This window comes from Trichosurus vulpecula, chromosome 6 (genome assembly GCF_011100635.1).
Source record: "Trichosurus vulpecula isolate mTriVul1 chromosome 6, mTriVul1.pri, whole genome shotgun sequence".
NCBI classification, from domain to species: Eukaryota; Metazoa; Chordata; class Mammalia; order Diprotodontia; family Phalangeridae; genus Trichosurus; species Trichosurus vulpecula.
Genome location: NC_050578.1, coordinates 3,676,475 through 3,704,342, shown reverse-complemented (window position 1 = coordinate 3,704,342; position 27,868 = coordinate 3,676,475). Strand labels below are relative to the sequence as shown.

At 50.1% G+C, this 27,868-nt stretch overlaps 1 protein-coding gene across 2 annotated transcripts in view; it reads right to left on the bottom strand.

Annotated features, from left to right (window-relative positions):
* Window positions 1–27,868, bottom strand: part of RBPMS (RNA binding protein, mRNA processing factor) — a 153,038-nt gene that overhangs the window by 105,421 nt on the left and 19,749 nt on the right. The window lies entirely within an intron of this gene.

The window sequence follows — 27,868 nt, the reverse complement described above, 5'->3', positions numbered from 1 at the left end:
ATACAATAATTACAGGAAAGGAAACCTGTATTATCAGCAAAAAAAAAAGGCAAACACTATGTATCTCTGCCATGTCCATTATCACAATTCTGCAAAAGATACACTTATTGACCGGTGATTTCATTTATTTTTGCAAAGCAATTGGGGTCAAGTGACTTGCCCATGACTCTCCTGACTCCAGGGCAGGTGCTCTATCCACTGTGCCACTGCTCATCCCCAGCTGATTGCATTTGACGACTGACCGACCAATCTCGTCAAGCTACGCAAATGCGCACCTGTCCTCTTCTGAGAACACTGAACACGGCAAAACGAAGATGGGATGTAATTTGGGGGCCACACCCGTACCCAAATTCCCCATCAGGTTTTATGGAATTTCAAAGTCATTCTCCATTGCCTTATATTCTTAGATTTATCAAATCCTAGTGTGCCCGGGTAGGCTACAGCCCGTCTTTGGCTTCAGTTCTAGGTAAGCCAATTAGCTTCACTGATTTTGAGTAATGAGTATCGAATGATTCTAATAATTATTGCTTCGATTTCAATCTCCTTTTCTCCTTAATCTTTTTATAATCATCCTTGACAGTCTTGACTGTCTCTCTGCATATAAATTGCTTCTATTTTTATTATCAAACGAGCTCACATTTGCAGAGTGCATGGATAGTGCTGCGCCTGGCACACAGTAGGAGCTTAATAAATGCTTTCTTGTTCCCCTCCCTGACCTTCCCATTTTGTCCAGTTTTATAAGCTGGCATTAATATTATCACTAGCATTTTGATTACTGTTGTATTCAGCCTAAAAATTAATCTCAGTAGTACTACCATCTTTATGGTGACTCAGCCTAGTCATGCACACCGAAGCTCTCTCCTAATAGTTCTTCATTACTGTCTTTCAGAATTAACGAGTCACTTTATCCACTCAAACTGATGTCAACATGATCTGCTTATTTCCAAAAGCCACGTTCCTCACACAGTAATACAGCATGAGTGGCACAGGAGACCTAATACAAATCAAGAGGGGTCCACTGGCCTCATTGGTGCGAAATTTCCTTAAAAGGTATTGAGACTGCCCAGAAGATTTGATTTATTAAAGGCAAATCTGCCCAGAGATTTGGGCTGCGGACGTAACTTGCTGATTGACTGACTAGAAAATAAACACGAGGAGCTCTCAGGGCTCACTCCCGGGCTTGGCTGTCAGACCGCAAAAGGCAACTCAGAGTCAGGGGAGTCATGCTCAACCGAATCGACAGGGACGTCCTCGATGCTCGCCCTTGTTTGAAAGCCCTTCTCCTACTATGTCTGCATAAACCTTTTAACTGCTGAATGGCCTAGGAGTGCCTCATTTTGTTCCAGTATTGAACATAAACGACCCAGAGAGCTTGAAAAGTCACAAAGATGGGGGATTCGGTGGCCTTAGTGTTCTCAACCTTGTCACTTAAACTTCTGTCAGCCCCCATTTCCCAGGGTTGGTGCGAGGACCAGAGGAGATGACACACACAAAGTGATCTGCCTTAGGATAATGACAATATTATAATTAATAGTACCTTGTAATATAATAGTTCTATTAATAACATATCATATCAGGTTCTATTAATAATTAACATCCTAGTAGAATCTGCGTGTTATAATCCTTAGTAATTAATTATGTTTATTGTAGCAAATACAGCAGTAATTAAATTAATAAAGGTTTACAAAATACCTTCACGTGTCTTCTCTGTCCTCTGGTCCTCATGCCCTCCCATCCCCCGACAAGCAGGCGCTTCAATTCACCTCATTTTACAAACGAGGGAACAGGGAGGCTAAGTCACGTGCCTGAGTTCACCTACACGTCCAAGGCAGGATGTGAAGCCTCGGGGCCCTGAGCTAGCGGGTGGGAGTAGGCAGCACGTGCCCAGATACTTTGGCTCCAAGTACACAGGTTTGTGGCTGTCCCGTGCTGCTGCAGAAGGCACGATCACAAGACGCCAAGAATCCAGACAAGGAACTTGGGCCGAGATGAGCCAATTCACGTTTCTGACCAGTCTCAATAACTCCCGCCTTGAAAGAACAGGCATGTATACGCAGCACGCACACAAACACACCTGTCAGCCGTGGTCCCCCTTCTCTTGGGCCCTCCCTTGTACTAACAAGGGCCATCTTACTTCACTGCTATCTGCAGCACGGAAGCAGGCAGCCTGCACACGGCCTGGGCTCGGAGATCACGGAGGCTTGGCTGTGATACACTTTACAGCAATGAAGAGGGATGCCAGATAAACGAGGCCCGTGGACGGAGAAAAAGAGCTTCCCCTTCCCTCAAGTGCCCTCCTCCGCTGCGTAGCACACCTCTTTGCCTCCTTGGTACTGGAGGTCGGCCTGGGAAATGGTAATAGCTGGTACTATCTTCCTGAAGCAATCATCCCTCTCCCACACCCAGATCGAAAGGCCCTGCTGCACTCTGGCCATCTGAAGCCTCAAAAACATTGGCTCCACAGAAGTTCTAGGCTGATTAAACCCCAGGGAAATCCTCCAGACACACTCTCCAGTTTCCTCCTTTCTGTGTCAATGAAGCTTTCAGCTGTTTGAAAGACAGGCCTACCAAGAGAGGGTCCTCCATGGGATGAAGATGCCCCTAGGCCCACCCGAGTGAGACAGCCTTTATGCTGTGGGCTAGCTGGGAGTGGTGCCCAAGTCAGACATGGGATAAGCCCAAGTGAGCGTAGAGACAAATGCTCATCACCAGCAAGAACGGTGGCAGTGGGGCTTCTTTCCACCTGGGCACCCCCCAGGCCCGGGCGCAGGTGCCAGCAGAGAGAAGGGACCCAAGAACTGCCTCCCGACGGGTAGGGTGGTGGTTGTGCAACCATGTCTAACTCTTCCTGACCCCCTGTGGGGTTTTCTTGGTAAAGATGCTCAAGTGGTTTGCCATTTCCTTCTCCAGCTCATTTTACAGATGAGGAAACTGAGGCAAACAAGGTTAAGTGACTTGCCCAGGGTCACAGCTACTAAATGGCGGAGGCCACATTTCAACTCAGGTTTTCCTGACTCCAAGACCAGTGCTCTAACCACTGAGCTGCCCAAATGGTAGGGAAAGGGACAATATTGTGAAATGTAGGGGACAGAAAAGCAAAATCTATTAATAAACATGTAGTTTTTAAAAAATAAAATAAAAAAAATTTTTTATAAAACCTCTTGAATGAAATGGAGAAGTTGGAACCTGGAGATGATTTTTTCCTGCAACAGAACTTGTAATTCAGGGTCACTGCGAAGACCAAACGAGATGTATGCACTCAGCATTTAGGACAGTGCCTGGAACATGGGAGAGTCTCATTCTGGTCCAACGCTGAACACAAACTACCCAGAGTCGGAAAGGTCACAAAGACGGGGATTTGGAGGCCTTAGTGTTCTCCACCTTGTCACTTAAGCTTGAAATGGGGAAAGCCTCCATTTCCCAGGCTTGTTGTGAGGACACACTGCCTCCCTCCAACCCAATCAAGCCCCTCCTATGTGCCAGGCACTGTGCATGGGATACAAGGCCAAACCAAAATGGCCTCTGCCCTAAAGAACTTACCTTCTACTGAGGTAGGGAAGGGAGGGAGACGCACAGGCCAACACCCACTGATCGTATGGGTGAAGCCAGTGCTCCAGGGACCTTAGTTCCAATTCAGCCTCAGACAGTGACTAACTGCGTGACCCTAGGCAGGTCACCTAACCTTGGTTAGCCTCAGTTTCCCCATCTGTATGATGGGGGCTAACAGAACCTACCCCCCCCAGGGTTGTCATGAGAATTAACTGAGATAATATTTGTAAAGCATTTCACAAACCTTAAAGTTCTACGTAAATGCGCGCTGCTCCTATTAATAACATAATTCCTGTTGCTTTAGCCCAGGCTAGTTTGGCCCCACAGCTCACCAAGAAAGACCATCCAGGAAGGGCCGGGCCGGGCCAGGCCAGGCCCAAGCTTATTCCTTTCAATGAATAGCCAGCAGGGCTGGAAGCAGGCTTGGAAAGCCATTCTATATGGGGCAGGAAGCATTCTCATCTTTTTAGAAGACAAAACTGGACATGGCAAAGTATGTGTGTGTTTGTGTGTGCTTGTGTGCATGTGTGTGTGCACGCGTGAGTGCATGTGAGTGTGCATGTGCATATATGAGTATGCTTGTGTGTGTGTGTGTGTGTGTGTGTGTGTGTGTGTGTGTGTGTATTGTGGAAGGGGGTTCCTGGCCTCAGTGGGCTCTTTCTGAGACAACAGAAAAGTACTCAGGGAGACAGAGCCTGGAGCACAAAGATGCTGGTTCAGCTCCTAATTTGGTCCGGGGACCCTGTCCATCAGCCTCCAGCCAGAGCGCCATCTATTTGGAGAGGGTCATTTGGTTCAATGGCCCCATTTTCCCAACGTAGAAACAGAGTCTAGAGGTGAAGTGACCAGTCTAAGGTCACACAGCAGGAAAGTACAGCATCAGCTTGAACCCAGACTGAGGCTTCTACCAGGCTCTCTGCTGGACACGGTGAGGTGGGGGAGGGGTCCCTGGGCTGCCTTCCTGTCTCCTCCACAGAGGCCGTGAGGGGTGTGGCCTGGGACTGTCCCTGCCTCTGAAGCCCTCCTAGGAGGGGAGGCAAAAGAGAAATGTGATGAGTCCAAGTCAGCGCCAGCCCCAGAAAGCTGGCGGCGGAACCAAAACAGACTGTCAGGAAAAATGGCCACTCCCAGCCTCCCCCAGATTCCTCTGGGAAATCCCACTGTGAAGCAATCTCACCACAAGCTCTCTTCTTTCTCTTCTCTCCATCTGTCTCTGTCTGTCTCTCTCCAACCCAGGCTGGGGAAGCACTTGGGGAACAGGGGCACCAGAGACTGAGCAGCCCAGCGGAGGATGCTCGAACCGCCTCAGGGTGTTCTCCCAGCATGCTCTGCCAAGCGACCAGAGCTGACATCCCAGCCAACATCGGTCATCTCTGCAGCCCCATGGTGCCTTCAACCAGGAACTGGGAGGTCAAGCCCTCAAGAGGACAGAGATGGGAAGGGAGTGGAGGGAGGAGCTTAGAACCATCATAAACTAAATCTGGTCTAGCCACAGGAGAGGACAGAATGTTCTAGAAGATCAGGACCAAGAACACAAGAGAAGGGGCTGGTGCTTTCTTAACTGGAGGGGTGCTATGAGGTTGTAGAGGGGAAAGACACCCCCTCCTGCTAATCTCTCGAAAATGACCTCAAAATCCTATTTCCAACATATAAACACATCTGCTTTTGGAGGACGTCAAATTGGGCAAATGTAACCACCTGCTAACGGCAGGTTCCAGATCTAAGAGCTCAGGTTTGAAGGCAGTCGTGCTAAAAGCAAGGAGGCCAAAGGCATCCTTCCCCCCACTCCATCACCCCCCTCCAGCAGGGGCCCTACAACAGCACTGTGGAACTCTTCTTCACAGTCACAGGTAATCATCCAGACTTGTCAGAGCAAGGTCTACCAAATAAACTGCCACCTCCTGGCCAAGTCCCTTCCTCGTGCTGTGCCTCAGTTTTCCCTTCTGTAAAAGAAGGAGTTGGATTGAATTACCTACCTGTAATGGGTTTGCAGCCCTAAAGCCTATGAATCTATGAGTCTTCGATGAGAACCTACACTTTGCGGGCACAGAAGTAAAAGTTAACATTCCTACTCCCAACTCAGGCGGCAAATGGTTACAAGGGGAGGTAACCCCTGCCCCTGAGGCTATGAGGGGAGATGACCCCAGGGCTACAAGGGGAGGTGACCCCTGCCCTATGAAGGGATGTAACCCCCACCCCATCCTCTTTCTAAGAGTCAGATTTCTGACCACTGAAGCAAAGAGAGTCAGCTCTGGGAGACTAAAAACCCAGGGGAGCCAGCCTGAAGAAGCTCAGGGGCACATGGCAGCTCTGGGCTCCAGCCAAGGCAACAAACAGCAAAGTGGCTGATTCCAATTTCTGTCCTATTTCTTAAGTGACAGTCCAAAGGCCTCCAGCACGCTAGGCAGACCCACTGCCGCAAAGTTACAGACGACACGGACAAGAGCCCCACACACTGGGTGTGCTGGTCAACATTGAACGACCAGCTCTTCATGGGAAAAAAACAGGCCCAGGACACACTTGGAATATTAATCTGCCTTGTTAACATTTTCTCCATCACGTTCTTAAGTCTAAGCAATCAACAAAACAATAAATAAAGCCCTAATGTGCGCTGCTCAGTTGTTTTATTCCTATCCAACTACTGGTGAATCCATTTAGGGTCTTCTTGGCAAAGATACTAGAGTGGCTTGCCATTTCCTTCTCCGGCTCTTTTTACAGGCAAGTGGGTGTAAAGTGACTTGCCCAAGGTCACACAGCTAGTAAGTGTCTGAGGCTAGATTTGAACTCAGGAAGATGAGTCTTCCTGATTCCAAGCCTAGTGTCCTACCTACTACACCACCTAACTGCCCCTAATATGTAGCACTTGCTGATTTTTTTGAGGAGTAAATATTCACAATGAAAACATAAACAATCCACTCACTGTCTGAACAGGCTCGGCATGCCCCTAGTCACACAGGACAGGCAGGCATGGATGGGCTGCAATCTACACCACCGGATAGAACACTGGAGTACATGAAAACTTAGTCACATCTGCTCACGGCAGAGAAGAGGAAACGTATCAGACAAGGAAGAAAGAAACCAATCCCCAGCAGCCGGCAGCCTGCCACCTCCTTGGGCTGCTCTCAGACTCTCCTCCTACAAAGCGCTCCCCATTCTCAGCAGAAAGGATGAAGCCGATGACCGGAAGACTCAGCACAAGGAAGGGGCCTCAGCAAAGCTCTAGGCCAACTCCCTCATCTGAAAAATAGGGAAACTGAGGTGAAGAGAGGTGAAGGAGCATAGCCATGGTCACACAAGTAGCTGAATAAGGGCTGACTGTCTGGCCTGGTGTGGAGGGAGAGGCAAGTCTGAAAGATAACTTGAGGGTTGTGACTGTGATTGGCAGAGTGCTGTTGCCTTACGCAGAAATAAGGAAAAGTGTCACAAAATAAGATTCACAGGCAAGATAGTAAATTTTTTAAGACCTATCCCACCTCTGATGTGTGTGGCCTTGGGCAAGTCATTTGCCCTCCATGCCTCAGTTTCCTCACTTGTAAAATGAAGGTGAATTGCTAACTCATTGATGAAATAAAGAAATGGCATCACAAGGAGGTCCCTGTGGCTCATGGTGCTCAGGAAAAGTCACCATAGTGGCAAGCAAGGAGTAAGGCTTCAATCACACCTTAATTAGGCACAGAGAGTACAGAGACAAGGGCAGGGGAGAGTTAGATGTGGAGAGAGACAGGCAAGGAAGAGAAGGGGACAGAGAATGACACAGAGTCGCTTACACAACCGAGGATTAACCTGGGGAGCACTCGGGCAGCACAGACTGTGGCGGATGGAGAAAAGCTGGGGGGAGGGTGGTGGCGATGGTGGCAGAGTTTGGGCTCTCACGTTATAGGGCTTTGGTAAGGGGCAGACGAATTTTTATGCATGGCACCTTGGTTAGTTCATTAACACGTCCACAGCATTCCATCATCAGCACCGGTTAGCGTTCTGTTGGTCCTACTGTGAATGTCTGCAGTTTATCTGACGCTTCCAGACCTTGGGCAGTTAGCAGGACTGAGGGCCCTTCTGGTAAGGCTGGCTGACTCCCCTGATTTAGCACACAGTCTCAGGAAGTGCCTTTTAATTTATGAAACAGTTGGGAGGTAACCATTGTGGTCCCTTAATCTATGGGACAGTCTGTAAGTGATTTCTAGACTCCCCCTTGCAATCTCATCGCCTAATACTGTTACTGTATACTTACACTACATGCATAGATATAGTTACTTTATACTTTACACACTTATAAACTTACTACACTAACTTGGCGGGGTGGCAGTGGGGTGGGGAGTCAGGGGGACCAGAACAAGATCCAAATTTAACACAGAGTGAGTTGGACTAGATGTCACACCCGATCTAGACCTTTCAGCCTACGGTTCTAAGCTGAGCTTGAGACAAAGCAAAAGGCCCAGGAGAGAACCTTGGGGAGAACCCCATGTCCTTCCGCAAAACTCCCACACACCTATTCACCAGCCACACTGAAGACAAAGACAAGTCATTCACTCACTCCATGTGTGGCAAGTCAAGACCACAGACATTTATCAGGACCTTCGATGTGCAGAGCACTATACTAATGGTTTCCATGGGACACGATCCTTCCCTTCATGGAACTCACAATCTAGCAGAGGAGAAAGATGCAAAGAGAATCACGGAACAGACAATCACACGCATGTGCATTAGGAAAACTCCAGTGAGCTGGGAGGCAGTAGGCTGTTACCTGCAGGAGATCAGAACAGGGTTCCTGGAGGAGGCAGCATTTGAGCTGGATGGTAAAAGGCAGGCAGAAATGTAACAGGCAAGAAAAAGGAGGGTGTTTCAAGCAACAGGAAAGCACAAGGAAAGGCACAAAGGTGGGAAATCACAGTGAATGTTCAAGGGACCAAGAGTCATCACATGTGACTGAATTGTAAAGGAGCTTAGTGAGAGAACGCTATACAGTTAGGGTAGGGCCGTCGGCTCAGAGATCTCATGTTGGGGAGACCTCCAAGACCACCCTAGGCCAACCCTTTTTATTTTACTGAGGGGGAAACTGAGGCCTAAAGGTGAAGCGATTTGCCCCTGGTCACACAAGTAGTACATGGCAGAGCTGGGGTTCAAACTCAGGTCCTGAGACTACTGTGTTCAGTAGACTGTGAAGGGCCCTGGATGCCAGGAAATGACTAGGTAGAACTTTACTTGACAGGCAGTGGGGCAGCACTGAATTTTTCTGAACAGAAGAGACCTGACCATGTTTAAGCATAAGGAAACTACATCCAGTGGGAAGGTGGGGGATGAAGTGAAGGGGGAGAGAAGGGAGGGTTGATGTCCTGGGTGGAGGCCCCTGCAGTAGTCCAGCGAGTGAGGCCCTGAAGAAAGACAATAATTCTGGGAAGACCCGAAGGTATGGATGTGAGTAGCACCACACCAAAAGAAAGGACTTGAAAGCTGAGTGGAGAAGAAAAACCCACGAGACGGAAGGGTCAGGGGTCACCCCAAGGTTTCATAAATGAGAGACTGGGAAAATAGCAGGGCCACAGATGGAAACCAGGATGTCAGGGGAGGAGAAGGTATGCAGGAAAGGGGGAGGGTTTATCTTGAATTGGTGAAGCCTTGCACACAGGAAACTTGAGATCACATGGTCATAACAAAGAGCTGGAGGTATGGTGTACCCAACAGCTGAAGAAGGGCTACAGGATGACATAGGAATGAAATGGAATGACATAGCTGGGGAGGGGAGGGGAGCAATGGGAGGAGAGCAAGTCATCCACAGACTGTGGTGATCTAAACCAAGCCAACCTTGAGAAGCAATGAAGCCTGGTTCAGGTGCCATGCCATCAGCTAAAAGACATGTCCTCTCAGTAAGGATCAATGAGCAAGAGAAGTGGAGAGAGGCACAGGTACCATCTGTCCCAATCATGCCCTCAGGCAGTTGTGCAGAGCTATTTTCAGGGAAGAGATTTCATAGGGAGTGGGTTTGGGTGTTTACAGGGAAGCGTCTGCTGGGTTGAAACCAAACACATCCATCAAGTCTTTAAAAAGAAGGTGGTGAAAATGGAGCAAAATATTTCCAGCAGCCCAAGTTGTTGTACTAAAGAACTGGAAACAAAGCAGACATCCAATGATCGGGGAAGGGCTAAACAAAGCGTGAAGGTGGTGGAGCTGTGAGAAATGCTGAAAAGGAGAAACATGGAGACGCATGGAAAAGCAGACCTGAACTGAGGCAAGGAAAGAGAGGAGAGTCAGGAAAACAATGTACCCAAGCACTGCAACAAAGTAAATGGACATGTAAGTGTTGCGAAATTACTGAGAACAAACTTGGTTGAACCTAGGAGTGAAGTTGGTGACTTTCTAACTACAATTCCCAAAAAAAGCAGGAACTGCAATCACTCACATGGACCGTATTCTTACACCGCTGAGACTGCGGATGAAGGGTAATTTGTTCTATTTCTCCTTGTTCCAATTCTTCTGCAACTCAAAGTCCACTGTGTTGTCCACAGCGTCAGACTGGGATGGGAGAAAGGAAATATCTTAGAAAACACAGAATGTGACATCCCCTATTTGGTGTAACTACACCACATATGGTGGTAACACTGAGGAGTCACCGAAGTGAATAACTATTGAAAGACACCATCAGAAAGGAGAGATATGGTAAGGCATCGCCCCCACGTCCTTTGGTGTGGGAAACTGCATATAATCTCTGATTTTTTTAACATGTTGGTCAATGTTTTGCTGAATTTTTTCTTTTAAAAAATTCTTTATCTCCTTCTCAAGGAGGGGGAAGAGGCAGGAGTGAGAGAAAGAATTTGGAATTTAAATTTTTTTTTAAATTATTTTTAAAAAATTTTATGTGTGATTGGGAAATATTTAATGAAATAAATAAAAATAAGTTTTTTAAAATAAATTCTTTGTTATAAAGGCTGGTTCTTTGGGAGATTATATGGGGTGGCTCTCAGGGAAAGGGAAGGAATAGGAAACGGGAAAATCCAAGTGATGTAAAGCCAAAAGATCCCAATAAAATTTTATTAAAAAAAAACAACCCCAAAACATTGCAAATGCAGGCCTGATACTCAGAAGGATAGTAAAAACTAAAGATGGAGATCTGGGAGGCCTCTGAATGAAGGTAGCTGAAGCTGTGGGCATGAATAAAATTACTAAGTGACAGGCTATGAAGAAAAAAGTGAGCCAAGGCCAGACCATTAGAGAACATTCATAACATCCCTATCAGGAGTCCAGGAAAAGGACCAGGAGCCAGGCCTAAGAGTCTGAGTGCTTAGAGAGGTAGGGGGAGAACCAGGAGAGCTCCCCTGCTGAATTCAAAAGGAGAAAGGCTGGACATGGGAAGGAATGCGAAGCAGTGCCAGACATGGGAAAGAACAGGAAGCAGTATCTAATGCTGCAAAGAGGTGAAAGTGGAGGAGGACTAAAAAGATGGCAGGCTTTGGCCATGAGAAAGGTTAGATTCAGCAGAATCATGTAGAGAGACACCATATTGGAAGGGTGGAGAAGGCAGTGGGGAGGGAGGGAATGGGGGCAGCAGGTATAGCTAGCTTTTTCAAGAATCTAACAGTGAAAGGATGGGGAGTGAATGGCACCCCAGATGTCCCCCCAACTGGGGAGATCTGAGCACATCTGGAGCCAGATGCAAGGTGAGGGAGGGAGAGGAAGAGAGTAGCCGGAAGGACAGAAGATAGTTCAGGGGCAAGGTATTTGAGGAAGTGGGAAGGACTGGGGTCAAGGGCACGTGGAAAGGACAAAGAGGTGGCTAAGGAAGCCTTTAGGAATCAGAGCTTCCACTGGTTATCCTCTGTCTTCTCAGGGAGGTAGACGGGAGATCTGTTAAGGAAATATGCTTCACTTTTTTTTCTAATATCAATTTTTATTTCAGGGTAGAATTATTTCCAAACTTTTGAGTTAAAAATTTAGGCAGAAATTCCAGAAAAATCCAATCCATCAAATAAGGCATAGCAGTCAAGTTGACATTTTCCCCAAAAGGCTTAAGACGTTGCCAGGCTAACCCCTCAGCCACTTTGACAGTCTGACTCAACACGACTGTTTCTATTTACAGAAGGTTGGTCAGACTCCATCAAGGCTCTGAGAGCTCACTTGTAAGAGCCATATAAGCACGAAGGCAGACCCCAAGACCCATGCCCTCTGCCCTTGATGAATCACTGAGCCCAGAAAATTCATCCCTCCATCCAGTGCCTAGAGGGCCTCCAGTACATCTGGCCTTCAGACCTAATCCTGTACCACTCCTCCTTTCAGAAAGATATTCTCAGCTCCCCTTGGTGTCCATGTTACTAGCTGCTTTAATGGGAGAGACAGTAGTGGACACAGACCTTTAGGCTCTACTGAAAATCAATTCTAGAAGAAAAAAAAGGCAGAGGGAAGAGGTCTCTCAGGAGAGGCTCCAGGATTCTAATGTCAGAGGATCATACTTAAGAGTTGAAAAGGACCTGAGGGGCCACCTAGTCCCACTGCTCATGTTACAGATGAGTATACAGAGGCCCAGAGAAGGGAAGAAGGTCAATTCCAAGGTCTCACATGTAATAAGTGTTCAGGTCAAGGGCAATCTTCATCCCAGAGATAACCCCAGACAACCCCACAGGCCAAAGGAGCAACCCTGTCTGTAAAGGAAGCTTTAGAATATCTACAAGGAGACTCCAAGACGTGGAAAACCTTGGACTATTTCAAAACCCAAAGATATTTCAGGAATAGACCAATTCCAGAGCAGATCCAAAAGCCCAGAAGGACATGTTATTAATGTCCTTGGCTACAGAGAGCAGGGCCACACCGCAACAAGAGGAAAGAGGAGCTGAAATATGTTTTTCAGCATTCCAAGAAAAGTCCATCATTCCTTCTAATTGTCTCCTTGAGGAGTCAGCCAGTTGTCCAAGCCCTCAGGTACATCTCAGGTCACCAACTATATCCTGAGCACCTGCATGACCCACTCCTGCTCTCTCTGCTGTTTTCCACCCCTGACTCCCCCTCTGACATGGAAGTACATTTTCAGCTCTCACATTCAAGGATTCCTCCCAGAAGCTGTACCAGAAATCCAACCAAGGCTCATGGGAAACTCTCCACCAATCACTCCACCTTTGATCAGAATCAGATCTGACTACTCTTCTGAACAGCAACAAGCTATTCCAACATGGAGCCATACAAGCCTGTACAGCACCTATGGATGAAGTTGGTGACTTTCTAACTACAATGTCAAAAAATAAGAATGCAAGCAGCTTACAAGGTCAATATTCTTAGGCTGCTGAGACTAGAGAGGAGGGGCAATTTGTTCTACTTGTTCTATATTTTCAGGGGAAAAAACCAACAACACGTGTGCCAATTCTCCTTCATTTCTAGGTCCATCAACACGTGTTGTCCACAACCTCAAATTGAGATGGCGGAAGGAATTATTTACAAAAGCCTAAAATGTGAGACCCTGTAGTTGGCTTAACTATACCACACATGTTGGTAGCACTGCAGACACCTAGGCACAGTTCTGTATCTGCTCAATCATCTTGAGAATGGGAAGAGTCATCTACTAACCCCTCCTCGTAGCTCATATCTGGCGCTCCAGCTACCCGCATCTGCCCACTCCCGCCCCACCAAGGAAGGAGAGAATTGAAAGTCCCTTACTGGCGTTGTCTGCTCGCTCTGCCCTCCCCCTTCTGTCCCAGGCCTTGCTGCTCCATGCTCAGACAACAGGGACACCCTGAAGCAGCCGGTTCTTTCCTTTCCCCACTAGTGTTACAGCTGCAGTCCCAGGCATGCAGGACAGACAGGAAGTTAGACTGTACACATCATCCCCAACTTCCGCTTGGCGCTGACCAGCACACACAGATCTTCACCCCAGAGCATGCATCTGTCAGAGGAAAAAGAAAGAAAACTGAAATGAGGACCTCATCAAAACAGGTGTCCTGTTAGCCAAGCAGGAAGACTGCAGGGCGGACGGGGGCAATGTCGTCCAAAGAAAAGGCCAAAGAGACTGGTGAGAAGCCACAGAACAGAGGAAGGCAGAGCTGCACTCAAGGGAAGGAAGTGCAGGAGGGGTGATGGGAAAGGATGGAGAACTGATCAGAGAAATGCTCCCCACCCTGCAGGCAGATTGCAGAGAGCGGGCAGGAGGGACGCGATGAGGAGAGATGGGGTCTTCATCCATTAAACCAAGTGGGTGATCATGAGGAGTGTGGATGAGTCACTGCCCTCATCCCTCCACGAGGCCAGGGATCTGGCCCCTCTCAAGCAGGGAACCCAAAAGCATGGTCCACTCCAACTCGGGTCTCCCTGATGCCAAGGGCTCTGCTCTAGCCATTGGGTTACACTGACCCATCATTGCTGACTCTGTCATTAGCCTGTGACAAACTTCACCCCACGGGCCATTCTTTCCACAAATAAGACAAATGCAGCAGAACAAATATTTATTAAGCTGTTACTCTGGGCACTCTCCTGGGCTAACCTTGGAAGAGTTTTATCAGCATTAGAAATGCAGAGAGAGAGAAGGATCAAAGGAGAGGGCAGGTTCCTGGTGTTATACTTGACATACTTTCCCTATGGGCTCATTCCTATAAACAGGGGCCTAAATGAAGCTCACTGTTCAACTTTTCCACCTAACAGAAACCCCCACGAGCACTCATTCCATCCAACCTTCCCGTTAGGAAGGAGGCCACTCAGGGCTTATTCCCAGGGGGGTAGAGGCCCTAGCATCCACTCAAGTGGAGGGCTGAGCAAACGGAAGACACGACACACACACGGATGCCCCTAACCCCACACCAGGACTCCTGTGATCACCCAGATCACAGCAATCCATCCGGGGTGGCAGAAGGAAGCCCACTGAGAGCACTGCTGCCTAATCTTAGCCGGCGGACTGAGTCCCAACCAAGAGAGAGGATCTGTCCACAGCCACAGAGAGCGTGAAAAAGCACCATGAGCAGGGGCAGAACAGGTTGATGGCGGGGCTCCATCTAACACCATAGGCATAGAGTCATTCAAAGACATTATGGGGTGTTCTCTTTGCAACAACCCTGTCAGGCAGAAAGGGCAGGCACTTTGCTATTATGTCTGCTTTACAGATCAAGAAACTGAGTCTCAGAGATGCAAATATGATCTGTTCAAGGCCACATGGGCAGTGGCAGAACCAGGGTTGGTCCTTGGACTAAGGAGTGATGGAGAAGAGCCAGCTTCTAGTCCTGGCCCAATTGCTTACTGGCTGGGGGGCGTCAGGCAGGTCTCACCCCCACTGAGCTTTGGCAGCCCCCAGGAGGTCCAGAAGAGGAAGAAAGGGGCCACAGTCCCCCTACCATTCAGAGCAGCCTTTTCATGGAAGCAAAGACCTAGAATAAAGTTAGATGGATGCCCATCGACTGAAGAATGGCCAGACAAGGCGTAGGAACTGTGATGGCCACTCCCTGCTCGGCAAGGATCAGAGAAAGACAGAGAGGCATGGCAAGAGTTAAGGGCACTCTTGCTGTCCCTGGGGGGCCCTCCTACTCACATGCTCCAACCACAGAAGCTAAGAGGGTTTTTAGGATGAGAATCATCAAGAGGAGCCCAGCCCTCCATTTGGACATCAAGTGGCCTTCAGGGAGCTTTCCAGGGAGAGATCAACCTGGGTTTGGGCCTAGCAGGCTGTGAGCTCCAGGAGGGTGAGAGCTGGGCTCTGGGCATCATCTGTCTCAGTGCCTGCTGCCAGAAGAGTAAGGACTAGGCTTTGAGGCATCATCTGTAGTGCCTGCTGTGAGCTCCAGGAGGGTGAGGGCTGCGCTTTGGGGCATCATCTGTCCCAGTGCCCGCTGTCAGGAATGTGAGGACTGGGCTTTGGGGCATCATTTGTCTCAGTGCCTGCTGTGAGCTCCAGGAGGGTGAGGACTGGGCTCTGGGCATCATCTGTCTCAGTGCCCGCTGTGAGCTCCAGGAGTGTGAGGGCTGGGCTTTGGGGCATCATCTGTAGTGCCCACTGTGAGTTCCAGGAACGTAAAGGCTGTGCTTTGGGGCATGCCTGCTGCCAAGAGGGTAAGGGCTGGGCTTTGGGGCATCATCTGTCTCAGTGCCTGCTGTGAACTCCAGAAGGGTGAAGGCTGGGCTTTGGGGCATCATCTGTCCCAGTGCCCGCTGTCAGGAAAGTAAGGGCTGGGCTTTGGGGCATCATCTGTCTCAGTGCCCGCTGTGAGCTCCAGGAGTGTGAGGGCTGGGCTCTGGGCATCATCTGTCTCAGTGCCCGCTGTGAGCTCCAGGAGTGTGAGGGCTGGGCTTTGGGGCATCATTTGTCTCAGTGCCTGCTGTGAGCTCCAGGAGTGTGAGGGCTGGGCTTTGGGGCATCATCTGTAGTGCCCACTGTGAGTTCCAGGAACGTAAAGGCTGTGCTTTGGGGCATGCCTGCTGCCAAGAGGGTAAGGGCTGGGCTTTGGGGCATCATCTATCTCAGTGCCTGATGCCAGGAAAGTAAGGGCTGGGCTTTGGGGCATCATCTGTCTCAGTGCCTGCTGTGAGCTCCAGGAGGGTGAGGGCTGGGCTCTGGGCATCATCTGTCTCAGTGCCCGCTGTGAGCTCCAGAAGGGTGAAGGCTGGGCTTTGGGGCATCATCTGTCTCAGTGCCCGCTGTGAGCTCCAGGAGTGTGAGGGCTGGGCTTTGGGGCATCATCTGTCCCAGTGCCCGCTGTCAGGAATGTGAGGGCTGGGCTTTGGGGCATCATCTGTCCCAGTGCCCGCTGTCAGGAAAGTAAGGGCTGGGCTTTGGGGCATCATCTGTCCCAGTGCCCGCTGTCAGGAATGTGAGGGCTGGGCTTTGGGGCATCATCTGTCCCAGTGCCCAGGAGGATACTCACTGTACTGGGAGCGCATCCACACATTTGCTGAATGAATGAATGAATGAGTTGGGTAATACATATTCCATAAGGTAGATGGGCACTGGGGAAGGCAGATGATGAGGGGTGACAGGAGAGGTGCTGGATGGAAAACATAGGGACCAAGATTGTCGCTCAGCCTGGTGGTCAGGGCGAGACACACGGTACCTGCGCCACCACGAAGGTTATCTTCACTTTATCCTGCACATGCCTTGTTCACACATCATTGTTGGTACGTTGTTTGCCCCATTAGAGTGGGAATGCACTGAGGGCAGGGCCTACGCTGCTTTGCTTTGGAGCCTTTCCTTGGATTTCCAGGGATCATACAGCGCCCTCTGCAAAATGAGGATGTGGGTCTAGATGACTCCCCCCAGAGGCTTCTCCCTGGAAATGCTATGATCCTGGGATCCCTGCAGGCTTCCAAGGAGCCATGGTGAGTCCCCCACCTATTCTGGGAACACCTCTCCCAGGTACTTGCATGTATATTATTTTTAAAATTGACTCTTTTCCATTAACAATAGGCATTGGGATGGGGACTGAACCTGTGAGTTCCCGAGTCCAGGAGAGGAAATGACTTCTACTTATGCAGGTCGGCTAATTAGGGTCCTGGAGAGCTGCCTGTGGGCACCAAGTCCTGAAGGGACTCGAACCCAGGCCCTTCCTGGCTCTAAGGCCAGCTCTCTACCCAACATACTCCACTGCCTCTCAGCAATATGATGATGATGACGATGATGAAAAACGACAGCGCATTAACATGACACTTAAAGGTGCATGAGGTATGTTTAAAAAAAAACCCAACCCCTAAAAGACACACTTGGCCTGGAGAGCGTGCAGCAGGGCAGAGAACGGAAAGAGGAGAAGACAGAGATGGGCTGGTTCTGCTTTGCTGCTTCAGGCCAACTTGTGATTAAAAAAATAAAAGATTCTGGATCCTGGAATGAATGAGCAAGGCCGTGAGCCAGCTGTTACCAGGGAAGACAATCACGCACACAGAGGAGCTCATTGGCTTACACGTACATCTTCACACACATACATACGTGCATATGTCACTGTGCATTCACACACGTGTGTTACCCAAAGCTTTGCGTGTGTATGAAGACGATAATTAAAGGAACCTTTACTCAAGCTGCAAATAAATATCTTTTTTTTTCTTTAATTAAGGGATGGGGATGGGCTTGGGGTGGGAACTGTGTTTTCATTGTACAGGGAGCTTCCAGAAGAGGATGCTGCCTCTCCCCAAGACGCGCTAGGGTCCAAGCCAGTGGCCTAGAGCAGCAAGAGGTGAAGGGACTGGACCAGGTCACACAACCTGGACATTTGGGTCAGGGGAGCAATTCACCCACAGTCACACAACCTGGCCATCTGGGTTGGGGGGTGGGATTCGTCCAGGGTCACACAACCTGGACATCCGAGTTGGGGGGCGGGATTCGTACAAGGTCACACAACCTGGACATCTGAGTTGGGGCGGGGGGGGGGGGGGGAATTCGTCCAGGATCACATGACCTGGCCATCTGGGTCAGTGGGGCAATTCACCCATGGTCACACAACCTGAACAGCTGAGTTGGAGGGGGTATTCGTCCAGGGTCACACAACCCGGCCATTTGGGTCAGGGGGGCATCCTGGTCCCACGGCCAGCTCTCTATCTCCCATGCCACAATTATAGACCGACAAAGAATGAAAATATGGCAGAGTGTGTTAAGTGTGAGAGCCAGCACCAAATATGAGTTCTGAATTTACTAGATTGTGACTAGAGGCAATTCTCTCAGTTTCCTCCTCTGTAAGAGGAGGGGGCCAAATGAGAGGGTGCCTGAGGGTCTCCCTGAGAGCTCTGTACTCTGTGAACCACAGGCCCCTCAGCTCTGCAGTAATTCCTCATGTCCCAGTCCTTTGTTTGGGGGCAGGATAAGACACATTACAATAAACTCTGTGTGAACAGTACAAAAAGAGAAAGGGAAGCTGTTGGGGAGTTTTAATCCTTTAAAAGAGATTTTTGCAAAGGAAAAGGTAGCCAGGCTCCTCGGATGGGTGTTTATCTCATTTCCCAATGGGTGACCCTTTTTGTGTTCTAGTTCTGAAAAGTCACCTCCACTTGGTCCCGGGAAAGAAAGAGGGCACCTTCTTTGGTGAGGGCTCTTATTTCCTTTGAAAGTTCATGTTTGGGTCAGCCAAGTTGCAACAGGGAAGAATCCCAGCCCAGCCTAAGCCATCCCTGCTCCGCTGTTAGGCAAGGCCCTGGGGGTGGGGGCTTGTGGCTGGGCGGGGGGAGGCTAGCTCATCCTCTCACTGCTTCTCAGCTGGATGGAAAAGCAAACATCCATCTGTCTAAGAGTCTGGTCTGTCTATGTCAGGGCTTCTATCTCAGCCTCCCAAGAAATTTCCCTCTGGGGTAAACTGAAGGCAAGGCTGAGCCTGTACTGAAGGGCTCATGTGACTTGCTTCTCCTGAGCAGCAGGAGCACATCAGGGAGGGGAACGATGCTCTGGTCTAGAAGGACTGTGTGTGTGAGTGGTGATGGGAGTGAGTGGGGGGAGGGGGGAGGTAGGATAGGAAAGGGAGACAGGAGGCAGAGCAGGGTTGCCTCACTCCCCTACACCAGCTTCCACATGTGCCCAAACTCAAGTTTCCTTCAATTCCACAAAAGCCAGTTGATTCCACGAAAGCAAGGATCACGAACCATCATTACGGAGCCCTGGACTACAGAATGGGAAAAGCAAAGGGAGGGCAGGACAATGGCAGACAACTGGAGACCCTTGGCCCATAGGGGAAATGCTTCCCTCCAGGAAGGAGCCCCAAGCACTTGGCAAAAGCAAAGTCAGGCACCTCTTTGTCTGTTACTGTTACTAAGCCCCAGGAAGGGGCAGTTGCTCTGGACTTCCTGCCAAACTAGCTGGGCTAAGATTGGATGAGATGGGCTGGGCTGCAGTGGGCTAGAACAGGATGGGGAAAGGCTGTATCCAACAGGGTGAGATAGCATACTACGGGATGGAATGGAAGAGGGTGGAAGGGCATGGAATGAGATGAGGTAGTCTGGGGGTAGAATCCTATGCTACAGGGGTGGGCTAAGATGGAATGGGATGGGGAGGATCTCATGGGAGAAGACGTGGTGGGTCGGATTAGGATCCCATAGGATGGGGTGGGTTGAGACACAATGAGATAGGATGGGATAGGATCCCAAGGGGACACTCCCTGCTCAAGAGGGAGTTCCTGTGAGTTGCCATGCTACCTGAATGCCTCCTTGGCCACTGGGATTCAAGTTTTAAAGACCCAAAGGCCCATCAATCAATCACAAACCTCTGCCTTTCCAAGCCAACCCTTCCACCTGAGCTTACTGCCATCTCTGCCTTTCATTTCCCAAAGTATAGAGACCTGGCTGGGCATTACTGAAATGTACCAGCACAGGCCAGCTCTCAAGCTTGAAGTGTCCGGTGCCAGGAGGAGGAGATCACAAAAAGTGCCCCAGATTTTTATTTATCATAGTAACAGTGAACTTCATAATCCTTGACCAAGCCACGCCTATGACCCAACCCCTCCTGCTCTCCCGGCCTCAATGTCCTCACCTGGACAATGGGCGCACTGGACTAGACAGTCTCAAATGTGGGTGATCGATCAAACATCTAAGTTTACAAGACACTGCCCCCTCGGTCTTCCCCTGCAAATGCTGTGTGAGTACCAGTGGTCCCACAGACACCTAGCTATTTATACAAGTACCTTTTGGGAGAGCAAAGAACTGTAAACAAAGGTGCTGCCCAACCCCTGGGGAGCAGCCAAACAAAGATGCCAGAAGGCTTCGGAACGTTGCCACCTAGTAAGAAACCACAAAAGTGAAGGAACAGAGAAGCCTGGAAGACCTCTGCAAACTGATGCAGGAAAAACAACATATGAAATGAATGCCCCAAAGTAAAGAGAAAGAACCACAAACAGCTGACACTGAAATGACACGAACCATGCCTGCTCCCCCAAGGAAGCTTTGAGAAGGCCTCTCTCTCCCTTCTTGGCAGAGGTGGGGGAATACGGGTCAGAAACATTACATAAAATGTCAGACTTTTTTGACAGGTTGGTAAATTTTGCTGAGCTGGGCTTTTCTCCTGCCTCTTCTTTATTCTTTGTTATAAGGAATGGCTCTGGGAGGGAGACACTGGGAAAGAGATGATGCTCCCTCCAAAAAACCAGTAACAATTTTAAAAAATATAAAATGGCCTTCAATGTTGTTGGCTTGCTTCGCCTGGCTACAGGAGATGTCTCTATCCAAACACTTTTCAGCTGCAGAGGGAGATCTCTAAGCACTCCCTGATTTCCCGCTCTCCCGCCTGGAGCTCACTGAGCAACTTCTTTTGTGAAGGCCTCAGCCCCTGACCCTGGGCAGTATCTATGCTTAGATCAGCCTCCACTCTGGTCTTTCTGGGAGGCCTCATCATGGTGTGGTGATGGGCGGGGGTGGAACCCTTCTTGGCCACCATGGGAGAGTCCTACCAAACTGGTCTGTATGAAGGAGAGGCTTCAGGCCAGATTGGTCAGCCTCCACAAAAGGCCACCAGGGGAGACATCATTACCCTCCCAAATCTGGGAGCCCTGACGCTCTACAATGTTGAGAGTTCCTCCTCCTGTTCTGTGGGAGGGAAGAGCTCTGGATTCGAGGTCAGAGGACCCAGGTACAAATCCCAACCCTGCCACCTCCCAGATATGTCTCTGGGCCACAGCTGGTCTGGATCACCACCCAAGGCCGCTCCAGTTCTAAATCCTGCCTATTAGACTGTAAGCTTGATGAGAGGAAAGGCTGTGTCTTACCTAAATCCTGAGAAATCTACAGACTTGTCCATGGACTCACACACCAGTGGAGGGCAGGGGTACCTATCTTCCTGTTGGCTTGGAGTCCAAAGGGGCCAGGACCCACATCCTGTTTCTGATGCTGACTTACTGTGTGACCCCATCCAAGTCCTTAGCAAGCCTGAGCCTCTGTGTTCTCCTCTGTGACATGGGGCACACGATACTTGCAGTACACTTGGCTCTCCAGAGAGCTGGGAGTGTATGAGAGGGAGCCAGAGGCCAGGCTCAGTCAGAGACCACCACCTTCAGGCCACCCCCAGCCTGGAGCTCTGCACAGACAAGGCGCTTAGCTTGGAGTCCCAAGTCACGGAATCTTGGGGACTCCACATGTTCTAAAAACCATGGGCCAGATTCCTCATCATCCACCATCCAACTCAGGATACCAGAGTGCCTAGGCCCTGTCTCCTCCCCACCCAAGGCCTGGCAGGCTGAAATCCCAGCGTGGACGAGCCCTCCCCCAGTCCCTCCCTTCCTCCCTCTCTCTGCGGCTAATTCATGGGGACTGGGACCCATGGAAGAAGCCATCAATGGTACGTGCTAAATCAGGATGGTCTGAAGGCAGCTGTTCCTTGTCGACTACTGGCTGCAAATGTTCTAGGAGTCTCTAGAAAGCTCTGGCTTCCATGGTCCCCACCACATGTCACTGAGCCCAGGCCTGAGGAAAGCTCCCTGGGAGCCTCAGGCTCCAGTCCTGTCCTGGCCCAGCCCCAGGCCTTTCTGGAGGCTTGTAAGGCAAAGGAAAAAGAGGGAAAAGAAGAGGAAAAGGAAAAGCAGAGAGAGGAAGAAGAGGTTCAAATGTCACAGGAGCTGGAAAGGCCTTCGGGTCTCAGTCAGCTGGGGAAACAGATCCAGAGAGACAAAGTGCCCTGCCCAAAACCCCTAAGTGGGATAACCAGGATTTGAACCTGAGTCCTGTGCAGAAGGCCAGGTCAGGCAGGGATGGGTCGGCGCAGCTAATCTGGCCCCAGGGAGTGAGCCAGACCCTTTGGCCAGCCCGGTGGCAGCAGCTTGGAAGGGCCCTTGGCGAGGGGTCCTATGCCCCCCATTCCACCCATACACATGCACATACACAAACTATGGGCCTTCTCCTCCCTGTCCCCCAGCCTGGGCATTTCCTTGAGCTGAGGCAAGCACTGGGGGCCCAGCCCTGCTCCCCAGGCATGCGAGATGGCAGATAGCTGTGTTTGCCTGGCTCCGCTCAGGTCAGATTACAGCCGGCTGCCAGGTCCCTCGTGTTTTCGATGGCAGATAAGCCGGGGGCAGGGTTGGGGGGAAAGGAAGGGTACACAATCCCAGCGTGTGGGGCCCAAGTCTCTCGGGAAAGCCTGCTCTTTCATTAAGGATCCACAAGGTTTGAGAAGTCCCAGTCAGAGGCCAGCTTCCTGGAGGGGACAGCCAGAGCACACTGCAGTGGCCACCCCTTTAATCTTCTACCACTGGACTATAAGGATGGCTGATTCTCCTGCACCCACACCCATCCCCAAGGAGCAGGCCCAGGTTAGAGATTAGCCCTGGGGACTCCCCGGGCCCCCCTAGGATGGGGGCAGCTGCCCCCACTGCTGACACTCCAATGACTCCAAGGGCCAGGAGGTACTAATATCCCTACCCCCATCTGACAGATGAGAACAGTGAGGTCCAGAGTTCAGGTGACTTTCCCATCACTATCCATCAGACTGTGAGCTCCATGAGAGCTGGACTAGGTTTCTCGCCTCTCTTTGAATCTCCGGGTCTTAGCACAGTGCCTGGCACATAGTAGGCATATAAAAGATACTTGTCGACTACCTTTCTCCCCACAGTCACTCAGGCAGCCAGTGTGCCAGGAGGATTCAAAGTGGGGTCTCCTGTTTCTGAGTTCTGCCATTTTAGGCAGCCTCCAGGCATCCTCTAGGGCCTAAGAAAACAGAGCAGCTGGTTAAGGGAACAAAGGGTCAGATTTGGGGGTGGGACAGTGTCCATGGGCAAGTCCCTTAACTTTTCCCTGTCCCAGATGGTTCTCTAGGAGGAAGCTACGTATGTATTACATGCTATCTGCCTCAGAGAAGAGCCTCCCCACATCAGGTACTCCCCACCCCGATCCAACCACAGCTTTGATGCCCCACCCCTGCCCCACAAAGACAGACTCCAATTATTCTGTTTCCAAATTTCATCCTGCAGGGTAGGCCTTCTGGCATCCATACAGCCAACGCAGCAGGCCAAAGGAGCAAGCAGCAAGCATTGTTGGAGGCAGGTCCAGAACTTTGCTAAGACCCAAAGCTCTGCCCTCCTGGGGCTCCGAACTGGACTAGTAAAGATGAACAGATAAATAACTACAGAGTGCCGGAAGGCGGTACCAGAGGACAGGCTAGGGTACAGAGTGCCAGAGGAGGACTGAGCTGAGGACAGATCTAGAGGGAAAAAAAAGCCAAGCTCGTCTCACAAGGAAGGAATGGCAACCTGAATTAGATGCGTGCTATTGGCTCTCCCATCATTACTCATCCCTTTCCAACCCCCCCTCCCCAATCTACTGCTGCAGATCTCAAATGCCTCCCTGCTGTCCAGTGTCAGGAGGAGGGCTTGTGGGTTTTTGATAGTACTAATAAGACATTTCCTATGGAGAAGGCCATCTTCAAACATCTTTGCAATGTGACCCTGGCTTCTCTCTTAACAGAGGCTGTGAAGGAAAACCAAACATCTCTTTTCCTACAAGATGAGGCTAATGTTAGACTAGGCCCAGGGACATGGACAGGCTGATGGCAGAGGACAGACAGGCAGAGACAGAAACAAAAAGAGAGACACGGACAGAGACACAGAAAGACAGTGACATAGAGAGACAGACAGGGCCACAGAGAGGCAGAGATAGAGACCAAAAAGCTGTTAAAAAGATAAGCAATCATTAGTGGTTTTATTCATAGTAGTAACAATAGCTAGCCTTTATACAGTGCCTACTATGTGCCAAGCACCATGCTAGGCACTTTACAAATGCCTAGTGGTACAAAGATCTTACATGCAGTGGGTCTACAAAACCAGGTGCCCTGGGCTCAAACCTCACCTCTGTGTGACTTAACTTGTCACTCCCTGGCTCCTGGCTTGCCAAAGGGAGGGTGAGCCGGATTAGGGGACTCCGGGGGTCTCTTCCTGCTATCTCAAGGCAGAGATCCTGGGAAGAGCCTAGTAAGGAGATGGGTCTATGTCAGGCCTACGTCTGGAGGGCCAAGGAGAGCCCAGGGACTCATCCTCCCAACACCAGGACAGAGTGAAGGAGGCGAGGCCAGCATCCCCAGACCACAACAGCCAAGGGACAGGTGAGGTGTCCTCCCTTCCCATTCCACCCCTTTCCTGAGTCCTTTGATGTCCTCTCCACCCAAAGACAGAACCAGGGAACCAGCAAAGCTTGCATCCATTATTCCAGATGAGAAAAGCCTCCGTCCCCACTGGAGTCCTCTCTGGGATTCCCAAGCTCTGGCAGTGGAAACAGGACCCCCACTTCAAAGCAGGGCTCTGCTCTTCACTCCCTACCCACGGGACCCTTGCCAAGATGCTTCGTTCCCTCTGGACCTCAGTTGGAGTGGGGCTGGACGAGACAGCTCAGTCAATTAATGCCCATGTGACTTTGAGTTAACGTTAACTTCTTTGTGCCTTGGTTTCTTCATCTGTAAAATGAGAGGGCTGGACCACAGGAACTCTATGGCCAATTCCAATTTTCACCCCCATGGCCTATGTCACAGCCCCTTCCTTCAAGGCCCAACGCAGAGGCTACTTGCTACTAAGAAGCCTTTTCTGACCCCTGCAAAAGTTCACACTCTCTCTCCTTAAAGATACCAAATGGGTGAAATCAGGGAAGACAGGTTTCAAAGAGGGTATAGACAATCTGGAAAAAATCCTGGCACCGAATCTGACTGACAGTCGGATAGTCAAGATGCGTGGGGAACTGGCATCAGCCAAGGAGTACCGCCACTCTCGGGCTCCTGGGCCTCTGCCCAGGGGGGCAGCTGGTCGGCAGCTGTGGCTGGTGGTGATGGGGAAGATGACCTTCCTCTCCAAAAGGATTTCTCCCTTCAATAACAGTGATGGGACCTGGGCTGGAAGCAAATCTAGCAGGGTTTTTTTGGGGGGAAAAAGTGCTATTCCCAAGGCCCTTGGGTTCAGGGCCACCTTCTCAGGGTAGAGAGGTGAGAGCCCACAGGGTGAACGTTGTGTACATCATCAGATACTCTAATGGATGTTTCTGCCTGTTACTTTTTTACAAGGGAAGGTTTTCGTTTGATCAGAAATGACTGACAGAAAGATAACGCTGCTTTTGAAATAACCGTGTATATTAGTGATCTCAAGTGCCTGCCTGGTTTCCAACACTGTGACGTCAGTTAGTATAAACGAGTCTTTTCCTGCAGCACCGAGGCCTTTGCACTGTTACCCATCTTCCCCCCTCAACCTTTGCCCAAAATCTCTAAGCAAAAAAGATGAAGCCCGTGGGCCATGTCAATCTCCTGCGGGCAGGGCCTGGGGTGCTGTTACTTTTCATTCTGTGTCCCACAGAAGCACAGGGCCTTGAGCAAAGCGGTGTGTGCACGGAAAGCCTTGCTGTCCTCGTATCCTGAGCCAAATGAAGTCTCCTGAGATTCAGAAAGCAAACACCAGCAGTGTCCCCTTTCTGTGGTCATTAGGACCCCATCCAGCACCTTCCACAGGCTACCACCCCCTCTAGGTCGCTGTGCTGAGCCTAGGAAAGCAAATAAACAAGCGGTTGGATTGTGTGCAAAGGAAAACTCACTAGGCTCTGAATGAGGACGTGGTGGACTCTGGGAAGGATTAAAAGGGTCTAGATGATCTCTGGGGCTCCTTCCAGCTCTTATAGTCATGAAACTCAAGTCAGGCTCTGAAGGGGGCACATTAAGTAAGGCTAAAATGATGGCCGCCAACATCTGCAAAGCATACTGCAGACACCGCCTCATTTGGGCCCCACACCAATCCTGAATGGTAGGACCTGGATGGATGCCAAAATCCATTTACAAACGAGGGAACTGAGTCACTGAGAGGGTTAGTGGCTGCCCAGGATCACACAGCTAGTAAATGTTAGAAGCAGGACTCGAATTCGGGTCTCCCTGACTCCAGCTTCAATGTGACCCAAAGAACAGCAACAGTAACTTCTAACCTGATCACTGTGTTTGGCCCACCTGGGAACTTAGTCCCTGGGGCGCTGAAGACAAAGGACTAACGTATGAGGGTGCTGTCCTGTCCCAGGACTCCTTCTGCCTGAGCCCCACTGCACGGACAAGCGGCAGCAGCGCTGCTCCATGATGGCAGGGAGGAGTTTCTTGTTGAGTCATTTTCAGTCATGTCTGACTGTGTGATCCCACTTGAGATTTTCTTGGCAAAGGCACTGAAGTGGTTTGCCATGTCCTTCTCCAGCTCATTTTACAGATGAGAAAACTGAGGCAAACAGGACTCAGTGACTTGCCCAGGGTCACACAGCTAGTAAGTGTCTGAGGCCAGATTTGAACTCAAGAAAATGAGTCTTGCTGACTCCAGGCTCCACTCTATCCACTGGGCCACCTAGCTGTCCCAGAGAGGGTCAGGGTTGGACAAGACGGTGGGAGCCATGACTTCTACCCAAAATATCAGAAAAGCAGGGCAAGACCCTTGAGCTCCTCAAAAGCATTCTTCAAAACTGCTTAGAAACCCCAGTTTTTCTTGCCTTTAAAACAAGTTTCCTTGGTTAGAGAAAATCAGAAAAGCAGGATAAGCGGGGGCCCTGAATGAACTCCAGGCATGCAGAGAAAGCCGCCAGGGCTGCAGGGGCCCGGGTACGGCCCATCTGTCTTGTCCACCCAGGGATTCTCCTTGACTCGGAGGCCACAGGGGAAGTTGGGATGCTCAGCCTCATTTTCTACCCATCAACCCAAGTCAACTGCTATTTTTAAAGCCGCCCTCATGACCTTGGCCTTGGATTTAACAGCATCTCTGTATTTGGACAGGAGACTGCATTGTGGGCCATGGCTCAGGACGCCATCTCGCCGAGCAGGAAGCCTTAACCTTTTCTGTGTCTCTGCACTCTCCAGAAGTCTGAGGACTCTCATGGACAGACGTCTTCTCACAATCACACCCTCCAATGGTTTAATCAAATACAGAGGATTACCAAGGAAACCAATTATACTGGCATAAGGTTATCAAAGTTTGGGTTTTTTTTTAAATTCTTGGATGCCAGGGTAAGATCTCCTGGTCTAGGGCACAAACGGCCACCATCTGCACTGGTGAAGGGACCACATACGCTAGGAAGTCCTCAAAGTTCTGATTTCTGTCTGGTTTGAGAAGGGAATACCAGATTTAGTCTCAGAGGAACCAAATCCCTGCAGTATTTACATATCCTCTACCTGCCTGAACCTAGGGGCCACATTTAACTTCTCTCTGTGGTCCTCAGTTTCCGCATTTGTAAAATGTAAAACAGGGGCCCAGACAATCTCTAAGCTACATCAGGTCCCTTTTAGCCCTAAATCCTAAGAGGGGGTCAGGGTTTGAATGCTCTAAGTGACTTATTTACTGGGTGATCTTGAGTCAGCCACTTAACTCTCTCTAGGCCTGTTATATCATTTGTAAAACACGAGGCCATTGGAACACCTGTTTCTAAGGGTCCCAGTGAGCCTCTGGTCCCCCCACTGATTCACCCCCTTAAATGCCCCTGACAT